Here is a 14,377-nt window from a genome sequence, read left to right on the forward strand (position 1 = left end):
TATGCTGTAAGGGCTATAAAACCATGCATACCTTTTGACCCAGTATTACCACTACTAGGTCTACATTCCAAAAGAGATAAAAAAGTCAAAAAGGAAACAGGCATTTGTGTACAAAAATACTTAGTTCTTTTCTGGGGGCAAAGAATTATAAATTGAGGGGAAGCCTATCAATTTTGGAGAATGACTGAACAAATTATGGTATATGATTATGATGGAGTACTATTATAATATAAGAAATGATGAGCCAGATACTCTCAGAAAAACCTGGAAAGACTTGTATGAGCTGATGTAAAGTGAAACGTACTGTGTATAAAGTAGCAGCAATATTGTAAGATGATCAGCTGTGAATGACTTAGCTATTCTCAGCAATACAATGATTCAAGACAATTCTGAAGGACTTAAGATAAAAAAAAATCCCCAGAGAAAGAACTGATGTCTGAAAACAGACTGAAGCATCCTTTTTAAATTTTATTTTTCTTGAGAGTTTTTTTTAGTCTATGTTTTCTTTTACAACATGACCATTATGGAAATGTTTTGCACATCTACACATGTATAAACTATATCAAATTACTTGCCTTCTCAATGAGGGCAGTGGGGAGGGAGGAAGGAAAAAAATTTAGAATTCAAAATTTTAAAAACAAATGTTAAAAATAATTTTTACATGTAACTAGGGAAAAATATGATACTAAATAAAGAAAAAAAAGAAATCACTACAAATTTTGCTTTCTATATTCCCCTAAATTTCCCTTTCTACTTACCAAAAAATCTGAAAAGTTAAAATAATTTATAGATTAGTTCACATGTCTCATCATCTATACTGACATTTAAGTTAGTTTGGTGAGGCCACAGTATGTGGTATGGAATAGGGACAGTGAGTCATAACCCAGCTATTAAAGGGAAAGTCAGTTATCTGGTCAGTGTTGTACCTCTCTGGCCCTACAAAGTATTTTGATCCTAGAATTTAATATTTATTGACTTGATCTGACACTGAAAAAATGGGAAATAGGTTGAAGAAAAAAGACTGACAATCATCATCACAATCATTTCCTCCATAAGTTTAACTAATGTAAAATGATAGTTAAAATGAAGGGGCCAAAATAGCAAAAAAAAAAAAAAAAATCACCTTGACCAGAAAAGAGTTTATCTCTTTGCCAAGAGGAGATACACTGCAATTAAAAAATGACATCTGTTTATAATATAAAGTTGTTTACAAAATGTTAAAGAAGATAGGGGAAGATGATGATGTGTTAGTATTACTTCACAAAACAGTGAAGAATTCTGGAGGGGAGCAGAGTTAACAGAAAGCTTGCTATGAGACTGCAGTAAGTCATGTCATCCATTCCATAATTTTATAGATAAAACTGAAGTGAGGACAATGATTAAACCAAAAAAGGGGAACAGAACTGTTTCTGTAGCAGTCTGTTTTAATCATCGATGATAGCTTGGTCCCCAAAGTGTTATAAGTGCAAATGGAAATAACACTTAAGAAAATGAAGTTGGAAGAGCAACTAGACCATAGCAAGGACACAAAAGAAATATGTCCTGGAAGAAGCACAACTTTGAAAGCACTGAGGAACTAATTTTCAAGATCTCTTAAAGAGAGAACCTCTGAGGTTCTTTCCAGCTCAAAAATCAATGCTCCCAGGATCAAGTAATTAGAAAGGGAATTCAAAACCAAAGCTGGTATTATTTTTTTTTAAGACAATCAAGAGACCATCATCACCAAATAACAGCTGCCATTTACATTGTGTTTCAATAATTGCAAAGTACTTCTTTGCACTATTTCGTTTGATTTTTAAAAGCAATCCTGTATGGTAGATACATCTAGGTTTCCAGAAGAGTATGTATAATGAATCCCCCTAAAGCAGTTGCATTATTCAAATGCACACTGTATATTTCCACTGGGCTAGACCCAATTACCATATTCTAGGGAAGGGAAAGGAATCAGCATTTACTATGTGTGAGGCATTTTGCTAAATGCTTTTTTATTTTTCTTAACAAATAATACCTTCTTTAATTTTCACAACAACCTGAAATAATAAGTGTTATTATTATCTCCATTTTACAGTTGAGAAAATTAAAGCAAACAGAAGGTAAGTAACTTGCCCAGGACCATACAGCTAGTAAGTGTCTGAGGACAGATTGGAACACAGATGTTCCTGAGACCAGGTCCAGTACTCTGTCTGCTGCATCAACAGCTTCCTGGTTATAAATATTTTATAATTATAACAATTTTACATAATTATAATTTCAAGTAGTATGAATTTTAATATATGCATCCTCTTAAAGGAGAGTTTTGCACCAATTAAGATCTATATATAACATTTAAGGAAATGCTCAAAGAGATTACCTGACTTACTTGGAGCCATACAACTGGTAGTTTGAACTCAGGTTTTTCTGACTCCAGGTTCATCAAGCTTTCTACTATATCAGGGTGGCAACCCATATAACTATTTCCTAATCTCTATCGCTTTTTTTAAAGTTAATGAATTTATTTTTAGATTTCAACATTCACTTACATAAGTTTTAAATTTTCTTCTACTCCCTTCCTTCCCTTCTCCCCAAAGACAGCATATAGTCTGATATAGGTTCTATCTATACCTTCCTATTAACCATATTTTCACATTAATTATGTTGTATAGAAGAATTAGAATGAATGGGAGGAACCACGAGAAAGAAAACAAAACAAGACAATGAAAAAAGAAAATAGCCTGCTTCACTTTGCATTCAGACTCCATAGTTTTTTCTGGATGTGGATGGCATTTTCCATCATGGGTCCTTTGGAATTGCTTTAGGTCTTTGCATTGCTAAAAAGGGCTGTCTATTACAGTCAGTCATCATACACTGTGGCTATTACCATGTACAATGTTCTCTTGGTTCTGCTCATCTCACTCAGCATCAGTTCATGCAAGTCTTTCTAGGTTTTTCTGAAGCCTGCCTGTTCATCATTTCTTATGAAACAATAGTAGCCCATTATATTCATATGCCACAACTTGTTCAACCATTTCCTAATTAATGGTCATCTCCTCAATTTCCGGTTCTTGGCCACCACAAAAAGAGCTGCAATAAATATTTTTGTAGAGGTGGGTCTTTTTCCCATTTTTTTCCTCTTTGGGATAGAGTCCTAGAAGTGGTATAGCTGGGTAAAAAGGTATGCATAATTTTATAGCCCTTTGGGCATAGTTTCAAATTATTCTCCAGAGTGGTTGGACCAGTTCACAACTCCATCAACAATGAATTAGTGATCCAATTTTCCCATATCTTCTCCAAATATTTACAATTTTCCTGTTTTGTCATGTTAGCCAATCTGATAGGTGTGATATGGTACCTCAGACTTGTTTTGATTTGCATTTATCTAGTTAAAAATGACTTAGAGAAATTTTTCATATGACTAGATAGTTTTAATTTCTTCCTCTGAAAGCTGCTTATTCATATTCCTTGGCCATTTATCAATTAGGGAATGACTTATATTATTAGAAATTTATCTCTATCACTTTTAAGAAAATATTCTAGACAGACATAAAGGGCATGCTTGGAGAAAATAATAAGAGGACTGGGAGGCTTCAAAAATTTTCTCTGCAGATCACTGTTGTAATCACACAGGTAACTGAGAGGTATAGAGAACACAGAATTTTTCCATATTTATTGCTTGTTAATTGTAGAAATGCATTTTATTCAACTATAATAACAGCTAGAATTAAGCAAATATTTAAGATTTGCCAAGCATTTTCTTTTTTTTAATTAAATTTTGTGTTTATTTTTAGTTTACATCATTCACTTCCACAAGATTTTGAGTTACAAATTTTCTCCCCATCTTTCCCCTACCCACCACCCCAAAACAGTAATTCCACTGTATATCCCCTCCCTCAAACTGGTCCCTCCTATATCCTACTCCATTCCCCTGCCCCGGCATTCCAGTAGGGCAAAACAGATCTCTATACCCCATATACTGTATATGTTTTTTAGCCCAAGCATTTTCTACATGTGATAACATAGGAAACATCTGATACTCACAATTATTCTTTGAGGAAGATGCTATTATTATTATTGCATTTTTATAGTTGAGGAAACTGAGGTTGAGAGAAGTTATGACTTGCCCAGAGTCATGCCATTAGTAAGTACACAAAGTAAGATTTGAATACAGATCTTCCTGATTCCAAGTCTAACACTATCATTGAAAGACCTACCTTGATAAAAAGTCAAGTTGGAGTCAAGATGGCAAGTAGGCTTCCACCTTCCCCAATCAATGTAAAAAGGGGACTCTGAACAAACTTTGGAGCTGCAGAACCCACAAAATGACACAGAGAAGCTAACCTTTTGCTGAGGACAGCCCAGCAGGCCTACAGGAATCAGCCAGAATAGTGCTCTGGGAGCTGAGCCCAGGCCCACATGAGCCAGAGGTTTTAGCCCCAGGGATGGTCTGACCAGCCACTGGCTGGAGGGACACCAGATCAGCAGCAGCTGTGGCCATTTCCAGAATTATCAACACATAGATGCTAAGGAAAAAGTGAGAGGTCAGTACAGTCTGGAATTTGGGACCCAGTAAGTGGAAGTTCATTGACTTTTGCACCCAGGATGAGAAGCTGCTGAGACGCCCAGCACTGCCAGCAAGTGCCATGGGGCAGCTTTAGCTCTGGGCCTAAAGAGTGCAGAGGGACCAAGCTTGGATCTGCATTGCAGTCTAGGGTAGAGGTTCTGGGATTTGTGACCAGCTTGCCAGAGCATGTGGAGGCCTCAGAGAGGGTACCTAACTAATACCTCCAGCAGCTGAGAAAACCACAGCGTTTGGGATGAAAGCTCCCCTGTCTAGTGGCAGAGTCCTACTGAGGCAAAAAGCCCAGAAGTCAAATGACTGAGGGGTGACATGACCAGGCAAAGGAAACAAAGCAGACAGAAGATTACAACATTAGATCAAACATCCTATTTGAGGGACAAAAAGGAGCAAATTATGGAACATGAAGAAAACAGTGAAGTCAGAATTCCTGCACCAAAAGCTTCAAAGGAAAATATGAGCTGGTTACAGGCCATAGAGGATGTTAAGAAGCAGATAAGAGAAGAGGAGGAAAAATTGGGAAGAGAAATGAGAATGATGGAAGAAAATTATGAAGTGAGAGTCAAAAGCCAGACTGAGGAAAATCACACCTTAAAAAATAGACTAATTCAAAAGTCAAAAGAGCCTCAAAAAGGCAATGAGGAGAAGAATGCCTTAAAAAGCTGAATTTTCCAGATGGAAAAAGAATCTCAAAAGCTCACTGAGGAGAATCATTGCTTTAGAATTAGATTGGAGCAAATGGAAGCTAATGACTTTATGAGAAATCAAGATGCTGTTAAACAGATCCAAACAAATGAAAGAATAGAAGGCAATGTGAAATATCTCATGGGAAAAACCACTGACCTGGAATATAGATCCAGGAGAGATAATTTTAAAATTATTGGACTACCTGAAAGCCATGATAAAATTAAGAACATAAATCATTCTACAGGAAGTTCTCATAGAAAACTGACCTGATGTTTTAGAACCAGAGGGCAAAATCAAGGTTGAAAGAATCCACCAATAATCTCCTGAAAAAGATCCCAAAAACAAAACTCATAGGAATATTATAGCCAGGTTCCAGAATTTCCATATTAAGAAGAGAATATTACAAGCAACCAGGAAGAAACAATTTGAATATTGTGGAAACACAATCAGGATAACCCAGGATCTGTCAGCTTCTACACTGAGGGATCGAAGGGCTTGGAATATCATATTCTGGAGGTCAAAGGAGCTGGGATTAAAACCAAGTATCACCTACCCAGCAAAACTGAGTATCATATTTCAGGGGAAAATATGGTCATTCAGTGGAATAGAAGACTTTCAAGCATTCTTGATGAAAATATCAGAGTTGAATAGAAAATTTGATATTCAGGTACAAGAAGCAAGAGAAGCATGAGAAGGTAAACAGGGAAAAGAAATCATAAGGAACTTATCAAAGTTGAACTATCAACATTCCTACATCGAAAAACAATAATTGTAACTGATGAAACTCTTCTCAGTATGAAAATAGTCACATATATGTATATATATATATATATATACATATATATGTGTGTGGGTATGTCTATATATGAGGGTATATGGGCATATGAATACATATGTGAATGTGTGTATATATGTTTAGAGGTATACATAGATAGAGGGCACAGGACCCATTTAATAGGAAGGGATGATACATAAAAGGTAAATTTAAGAGATGAGAGAGGAATATAATGAGAGGAAATGGGCAGAGACAGAATGGGGAAATGGTTACAATGGAGGGGAAGAATAGGAAGGCAAAAAGGAATGGGTCCACCTTATTTTCATTGAATTTGGCTTGGGGAGGGAATGAAATACACACTAAATATGGTATCTCACCGTACAGGAGAGTGGGGAGGGGGAAGAGGATGAGAGGGGGAATGATGGAAGGGAGGGGACAGACTGGAGGGGAGGGAAGTTGGAAGCACCCACTTTTGAAAAGGGATGGGATCAAAGTAGAGAATAGAAAATAGAAAGTGGGAGGTGGGATAGGAGGGAGGGAAATATAGTCAGTCTTTTACAATATATCTACTATGTTACTGTTTTTCATTAGCTACATATGTACAACCTATACTGAACTGCTTATCTTCCCAGTAAGGGTGGGTGAGAAGGGAGGAAGGGAATGAATCTGGAATTCAACATTTTAAAGTCAAATGTTTAAGTATATATATACTATTATTAATAGTATTTTACACATAATTGGGAAATAAGATATATAGACATAGACACTGGGGCATAGAGATCCACCATGCCTTACTGGAAAAGTCAAACAGGGTATGGGAGAAAATATGGGAGAGAGCAGATTGGAGGAGGGGATATCCTGTGGGACTGCTATTTTGGGGTGGTGGGTAGGGGAAAAACAGGGAGAAAATTTGTAACTCAAAATCTAGCGGAAATGAATGTTGTAAATCAGAAGTTAATAAAGCATTTGAAAAATGGAAAAATAAAAAAAAGAAACACCTACTTTCCTACCTGTTCTAGTAGAAACTACTGTTTCAGTAGAACAATTTACAACTTCTTAAACCAAATATTTCCTCCAAATATGTTAATATCATTCAAGATTTCTTGCTAGATACAACAACTAAATTAACTTTATTTAATTATCTATCCTATTAAGCAAGGCACCAAATAGGGAGGCAGGTTCACCAAAGATAGTTAACCCTTTCAGGAAAGAAGTTTTATGCAGAGGCTAATCCACATGGTAAAATCTCTCAGAAACTGGACACTATTTCTATTTATCAATGACATTTTGCTGTTTGCATTAAATCCTAGGAATCTATAGAACTTCCTCCATGACCACTCAAAAAAAGATGGGCTTAATCTGCAAAGGAAAAATCAAATAGTTTGAGAATGAATTCTACCCAGATTATGACATGCAGTCGGATGAACTGACCATTGGAAAAACCCATCAATAATTTACTTTTCCTTTAAATATTTAAATGCTATGCCATTCAGTGCATATATATATATATATATATTAAGTACTAATATTATTTCACTGTCTGTGATGCCTTTGTAGTGTAATTTTCCTGCTTATCTCCTTTAGTCATGTCTATTTTTACTATTGCCTTCTGTGAGATCATGATTTTTACTTCTGCTTTGAGTTCATCTGAGGTCTAATTAATCTTGCTCTACTACTCTAGTCTTTCATTTTAATTACATGTGAATCTTTCTTTTTCATATGTATTTCTTTTAAAGAATGTATTTTAAGATTTGGCTTTCTAATCCATTCTGCTACTTTTTCTCTTTTTTATGGGTTTCCATTCAAATTCACACTTATGAACATCTTACATCCTCTCACATGTTTTCCTCTCTTTGTACACTTTCCCCACTTTGAAAAGAAGGTAGAGAAAGAGAATGAGTAGGAATAACACTTTGTTCTAAGATTCAATGAGTCTACTCACACTCCACTGCCCCTCCTTTTTTCACATAGATTGACCATGATCACAACTCTTTTTTATATTTTCTTACTTTTTTCTACATTAAAGGTGTATCATCTGAGAAATATATGGAATCAATTCAAATTTATACAGACAAGAACCATTCCCTTATAAATGGTCAAACGATATAAACAACTGTTCTAAAAAGAATTGAAAATTATTGACAATCATAAAAAAAATTCTCTAAATCACTAATTATATGAGAAAATCTAAGTCTAGCAATTCTAAGGTTTCACCTCAATTTCATACCCAACCAACTGTCAAAGAGTAAGAAAAATTAAGTAAAATGACAACTGTTGGAGTGACTGGAGGATGAGAGGTACATTCATGCAAAGTTTACTGATCTGTGAATTAGTTTAGCCATTGTAGTAATCAATTTGGAACTATATCCAAAATATCACTAAATTGCTCCTACCCTTTCACCCAGTAACAGTACTTCTAGGCACACTCCTCCAAAAACATCAGAGAAAGCTAGAAAAGAAAAATGGTTTTTTTTGTTGTTTTTCAAATGATTTCTATTTATTAAAGATATTTTGGGAAGAAGTTAAGAATTTTAATATGCAGAGGAATTAAATTAAAGGTTCTTACATCCTCACTTATGTACAAGTTAAATTACACAGCATGAGATGGAAATTGGGTAGGAAAGAAAAGATGGGGAGGTATGATGGATGAGGAGATTAGGCCTGCTATAGCCTCCCCACTCCCCTCAATACCATCCCCCTGTGCATAATAATGTGCTCAGTGCAGCCTGTAGCTCCCCAAAAGCAAATACAGACCTATGCCCAAGTTCCCCTCATCCTTATTCAGGGCTTAGGACACAGATGTAAGGTAGCTTCTGCTTCTGGCTCTACCAAGCCCAGGGCTCCCAGGGCTCCCACCAGCAGCTTCTTGACAGGCATTGGAGGTGAATGTGAGGGCATCAGTTTATCCAGGTGATGACAATAAATGAGGCCTTCAGAATTCAGGTAAAAAGTACAATAGGCATCATATGTCCGGTAAAGCTCTTCCTTATCCCGGCAGTAGAACCGCAAGAAGAGGAGATGGGTAGGCAAACCCACAAGGCACCAACGTGCCTGCAGCGTCCAGTCTTCAGGGTGTTGACTCAACTTCAGGACCTCTAGCTTCAGCTGAGCAAAATAATTCCAGGCCAAAAATCGGCAGAGGGTCAGTGATAGAATGTACCACGTTTGGCCTTTGGTTCGAATGTTCAGGATCTCATTGATGAATTCCACATCAGATGAGTAGAGGTTGTAATCATGGGAGCGAAGAAACAGGTTGGGGAGCTCCTGCCTCAGCTTCTCATACATGACAGCTAGATGTTCCTCCATGCTGGGGTTCCCTGATGGAGTGGCAGGAGCAGGGTGAGGACTTCCAGGGGCCCGGAATGGGATTAGAGCCCCAGGATAGGGGCAAGGCAATTCTTCAAAGAGGCTTCTAAGCCCATCTAGACAGCCCCCATGCAACCCTGTTCCTGGTCCATCCTCCCCCTTCTGAGAGGGAAGACCCACCCAGGGTGATATGAAGGCCTGGGCCTGAGGAAGGGGCTGTTGGGGAACTTGGGGGAAGATTTGGCTGGAAGGGAGTGAGAGAGGACGGAGCCGGAGATATGGAGACACTGAGAGAGGAGTGACCATTGGTGAGGTAAGCCACAAGGGTAGGAATGGTGGGGCCTGAGGAGGTTTTTGGTCCTAGCAAAGCCAAGTATAATACTACAGGGGGAAAATGGATCTTTAATGAAATAGAAGACTTCCAATCATTCCTGATGAAAAGACCAGAACTTCGAAGATACTCTGAGGCCTGGCCTGGTAGGCGCCAAGGCAGTGGCGGAGCCTCCGGGCCGCTCCTCCGCTTGGCTGGTACATGATTTTCGGGAGTGAGGAGGGTGTCTCCCTAATCTGGCCCCAGAAGCCGGCTTCGTGAAGGGGAAAGGGGGAGGGGAGGGAAGGAAACAGAGACCACGTGCCGGCGCACTATAGCTCAAGAAAAATATTTTTAAAAATTAAGGTAATACTTTTTGTTGTAATAGAGAACTTGAAACTCATCAACCTATAGTCAAACTGGTGATAACTTTCTAAGGTGATTCTGGGATGGCAGCCAGACAATGTATCTCCAGATCCTTACTCCAACTCTTTCTAGCCTTGCCCATCATAAATATTTAACAAATATTCACTGAATTGTTCATCAATAAACATCTATTAAATGCCTACCATGTGCTAGGCACTGTGCTAAGCACTGGGGATACAAACAAAAGCAAAGATAGTCCTTGTCTTTAAGGAGCTTACAGTCTATTGACAGACAACAATAATATGTAGAAGGGCTGAAAAGGCTTGGAGGGAGTTCAGATACGTGACCCAGGAGCATGTTGGAGACTTCCCCCCAAATCCAAAAACAGTGTAGGTGGCGTGAAAGGGAAGAAAAATTCTGCTGTCTCCTTTTTAAATAGAGAACCTGGAGCCCTTCCATTCAATGAGTCCAATCACAAGAGCAGAAAGCACTGATGATGTGTGAACTGAATTAAAAGGATCTGCCAGAGCTTATCTTCCTTTGGTATACCTTCAAGAAGCCAGAGTTATTTCGAATTCACATATTAGAATGGAGCTTGCCTGAATTCTCCATCTCTTTATTCTTCTGTCTTTCTACTTCTCTATGCCTGTGTGTCTCCTTCTCCTTTGTCTTTCTTTCTTTCTGTCTTTGAATGCAATCCTCCATATATGGTCTGACAAGGGCAGAGAAAAGAAGTAGTATAATTTCCTTGTTTCTTAAAGCTATACCTCTCTCAATGAAACCCAAGACAGTATTAAGGGTTTTGGCTGCCATGGCAGAATTCTGACTTCTGGGATACTAACTCTTCCACCCATATTTAGATATATCTCCCAGTTCTGTGTCATTTGTAAATCTGATAAATTCCATTTTCACAGAACTGTACCACACTTACATTAAAGGAGATTCTGTTTCAAACTAGTCAAAATTCAGATTTATTTTTGGTTTTCAAATGGAAGGTGAAAACAGAGCAGGACATTATACAACTGAGTAGGGAGCATGAACCCTAGTCATCAGCCTGGAAATTCGAGACCCCTGATCCCTATTTCAGGCTCACAACCTAGGCGTCATCTTTGACTCCTTATTCTCACTCCCTATATACAATATGTAGCCAAGGCCTGTCTATTTTACCTTTGTGAAATCTCCACCATGTACCATCTTGGTACAGACTTCAACACCTCATATTTAGACTATTACAATAGCCTGCAGTTTGGTCTCTCTGCCGCAAGTCTCTCTCTACTCCAGTTGTCAGATTCCTCTAGTCAGAAACCAAATTGAGCTGACCAAGTCACCAAACCCCTATTCAATAAACTCCAGCGGCTCCCTATCACCTTCAAAATCAGATATAAAATTCTCTGTTTGTCCTTCAAAGCCCTACATGACCCTCCCCACCATCATTTTTAAAATTTTTTTCCACCTCACACTGCTGCCTACAAACTCTTCAATTCAGGGTCATGTTCTCTTTGTTGTTCATTGAATAAGATACTCCATTTCCAGACTGCTGCCATTTTCAATAAGCTGTCTCTCATGCCTAGAATTCTATCCTTCCTTATTTCCTCTTATTAGTTTCCTTTGAGTCTTGGCTAAAATCTTGCCTTTTATAGTAAGTGCCTTTAATTCTAGTACTTCCTTCTGTTAATTATCTACAATTTATCCCACAAACAGCTTTTTTGTTTTGTTTTGGTTTGGTTTGGTTTAGCATAGTCCTTTGCATGTTGTCTTCTTCATTAGACCATGAACTCCTTGAGATCAATGATTATCTTTTGACCTTCTTTGTAACTGTAGTGCTTAGTACATTGCCTGTTACCATTTGGTGCTGGAAAATGTTTAGTGACTAACTGGTAGAAGAGTCAAGAGCCATTTTTACTTGATGCATATAAAAGGACTCCTAATAATGTAGGTGTTTAATGTTCTTTTAAAAGTTGTGAAATAATTATCATCATCTACAAAGAGAGAATTCCAATCTTTCGTTATAATGTAATTAAGAAAAACAACCGGGAGGACAGTAAATCATTTTCTAAAAAGAAAAACTGAATAAAACTGTATGTTTTGGGGGAAAAGCTAATACAGGGCAAATCTCAAAGGCAAGATAAGTATCTAAAAGTCCCAACTACATTGATCACTATATAAGGATGTTGGGTAAGGATTGTTCTTAGTCCTCCCTGTCCCTTCATCAAACTGCTTTAAAAAGGATCTACATTTTTATCACCTGATTTGCTTTTATACATAGTAATTATAATTGTGGCCTTCTCCAGCTAAATCTTTGTGCAACTGCTAACACATTTTCCCACTTAGGGCAGACACTATTGGTGCTGAAGTGTGGACTAAGCCTTGTCAATACCCCTCCAATTCTTTCTCAAATATGCAGGATTCATACTGTTCATTTAATTATTAAATATCCTTAAAATATCAAGTGTATGATTTGCTATTGACTATATCTATAGCAATAAAATGTTAGCTCTTTAATGAGATTTCAATAGTAACGATTCTATAAAAAGAAATGTGAGCTTCAAAAATGTTGAGTGTATTCTGGATCTAAATAAACGGTACTTCTCTTCTTTAGGAGCAAGTTAAGAAAAACTAAAAAGCGCATTTTTCATTCACCACCAATACCCTCTTAGAAAGGTTTTTGTATGTAAGAGATTGTATTTTCTCTGCTAAATTGATAAATCATTTTGCCTTTTGACAAAGAACTTTTCTTTTAAAAGCTCCAAGTATTTCTTACATCTTAGTGCAATTGGAGGACATATAATCCAGTCCACATTAATTTAACAAAGATTTACTAAGTACCAATAGTTTGCAGATCACTCTACTAGGTAGGAAAGATACAGTTTATTTCAAAGACTTAAGAACTCTGATCACTGCAATGATCAACCATGATTCAAAACAAGGATGAAACATGCTACATTACCTCACGACAAACTGAAGATTAATTCAAACTGTAGAATGAAGAATTCTATTTTGTTTGACTAAGCAAATTAGTTACAAGTGTTTGGACTTCTTTTTCTTTTCAAAGGGTGGAGGGGTGAGAGGGAGAGAAAATAAGTGGTTGTTAATGAAGAAAAATAACTTTCAAAAAGAATAATACACTTTAGATAAAACATACTCTTTAACCTCGTAGAGTGTACAGTCTATTAGGACATTAGGACACATAAACTAATAACTGTAATACAAAATAATGCAGAAGTGTATGAGAGGTTCAACCAAAGTGAAATGAAGCCCATGGCAATGAGGGGAAGGTCAATCAGAGAAGAATTCTTGGTAACTGAATTGGGTTTACATAACAGTAAATACTGAGTACAGGGCATTACATGCATAAAGTTAAAGGGAAATGGACAAATTTTATATAAATTATTTTAAAATTTGCAAAAATTTAACTGAGATTTTCTGTGATAGGGGAAAAAAAGAAATAAAGAACCTATGATGGGTTCCCAGACAGTAAAAAAGAACAAACTGAATTCTTTTGCCATAATCCCATAGATTCTTATATTTTAACACTAACATTTGAATACACATGCAATTTTACTACTTATTTTTGCAAATAGTAATAATTAAAAAATAGTACAATTTTTTTGGTCAGAAGATAAGAAAATTAACTGGATTAGTAATGATAAACATAATCCTTTTAAGGAACTTGAATCTACTAATTAAACTTCTTAGAGGACTGGGAATTTACACTTTTTAATCTTTTACATTGATGGTCTCATCACCACCCCCCAAGAAAAATGTGAAGTTTACTTTGTTAACACCAAACCTCACCTGCTCATGCAGAGAAATCACAAGCTGTTTCCTTAAGAAAACTATTTTGAGGTTAAATGAGGTTGTATTTGTGCTATGTTCATTCATTCCACATTTAGACAGAAGCCAAGTTCCTTCTAGTTCCTGGAAAATGAGCTTCCTGCACCCTGTCTGTAACTACCCCTTTGGCTCAATCTCCCTATAATCTGAGTCAACTCAGTGACATCTCCTCACAGTTTCTCTCTAAGCTTTTCCTCCCACAGACATGCACTTACTCCTGTTCTTCCTCTGTCTTAGAAATTCCCTGTCTCCATGTACTATGTCTCCCAAATGGATTGTCAAGGGTAGCTTTTCATTGGCTACTTTTTCACCAGCTGTACTACATTTCCTACAGGCCTCTACAGGATGCACTTTGTGATAGGTAGGATCTAGAGGAGTGCTGAATAAAATGCCATATTTGACTTTAAGAAGTTTACCAAGCAGTACAGGATGATGAGACAGGTATAGGCCAAGCTGTGTCAATAACTTTCAAATCCTTTCCCACATATGCATGATTTTAAGCACATTAAATAAAACATAAAAAATGAGAATGTGATAAGTGCATATG

General features: G+C 37.1%; 1 pseudogene; it reads right to left on the minus strand.

Annotated features, from left to right (window-relative positions):
* Nucleotides 1-8,480: 8,480 nt before the first annotated feature.
* LOC138142362 (uncharacterized protein C6orf136 homolog pseudogene) lies at nucleotides 8,481-9,751 on the minus strand (annotated as a pseudogene).
* Nucleotides 9,752-14,377: the final 4,626 nt, after the last annotated feature.

This window comes from Petaurus breviceps, unplaced genomic scaffold (genome assembly GCF_028583685.1).
Source record: "Petaurus breviceps papuanus isolate PSGF00001 unplaced genomic scaffold, PetGlider_PUasm1.0 90574, whole genome shotgun sequence".
Classification (NCBI taxonomy): Eukaryota; Metazoa; Chordata; class Mammalia; order Diprotodontia; family Petauridae; genus Petaurus; species Petaurus breviceps.